Genomic DNA, 1,076 nt, shown 5'->3' with positions numbered 1-1,076 from the left:
TTAGCGCTGGGAGAAGAAGTGGCGGAAGAAACTCCAGCTACGCTTCTATCGTTGACAGGTGAAAATCTGCCTGCTATGAGGCCATATCGCGAGAATGATTGCCGTAGCCGGCAGCGACTGGGATGTGTAGTGTGACTGCGAAGTTGTTTAACCCTAGCCTGAGCGATGGTAGTTGCGTCATCTTGAAAGTCGAGGACGTGCCTAGGTCTACGATAATCATGGCGAAATTTACCGAGCGCGATTGGATTGTAGGTGACGGCACCTACAACTAGCGGATTAGGATGTGCGGCGGCGGAGTCAAAATAACGACGCGACGCCAACTTCAGGTGCTGGGCTATGGTGGACAAGTCCAGGTCTATGTGCAGATCACTGTTGCGCATGTACCACGGGGCTCCCGTGGCTCTACGTAAAAATCTGTTCTGAATCACCTGAAGTCGATGTATTTGTTTCGGAGCTATGTGCGCGAATACCGGACTAGCATACGTCATGACGGGACGTACTACTGATTTATAGAGTGTCACCTTGTTCCGAAGGGACATTTTGCTCTTTTTATTGAGTAGTGCGGAAAGACGACCTAGTATAAAAGCCGCGCGGTTTCTAACCCGGGTTACGTGTGCGGAGAAGTTGAGTTTAGAGTCCAGGATGACACCTAAGTATTTAACTTTGTCTTCCCATGGTATTGGGCTGTCCATGAGTGTGACGGATGGAAGACGAGTCACTTTTCGGCGGGAAAAGTAGAGCGCCGCGCTTTTGGTAGGGTTTATTTCGATCCTCCATTTCCGAAACCAGGCACCAAGGGTGTTGGCTGCAGTCTGAAGGCGTCGACAAATAGCTTCGGGCTTACGACCAGACGTGTAAATACAGGTGTCATCGGCAAATAATGCTAGTTCTACACCATGTACGCGCGGTATATCGTTGGTGTAGAGCGTAAATAGGACCGGCCCTAATACCGACCCTTGAGGCACCCCGGCTCGAACGGGGTGCGATTGAGAACATATTCCCTCGACGCGGTAGCGGAACGTGCGATCACTTAGGAAATCTCGTATTATGCATACGAGACGGTCGGGTACTCCGTA

The sequence above is a fragment of the Papilio xuthus genome, unplaced genomic scaffold (genome assembly GCF_000836235.2).
Source record: "Papilio xuthus unplaced genomic scaffold, Pxut_1.1 DF827097.1, whole genome shotgun sequence".
Taxonomy (NCBI): domain Eukaryota; kingdom Metazoa; phylum Arthropoda; class Insecta; order Lepidoptera; family Papilionidae; genus Papilio; species Papilio xuthus.
This window is presented reverse-complemented; position numbering follows the sequence as displayed.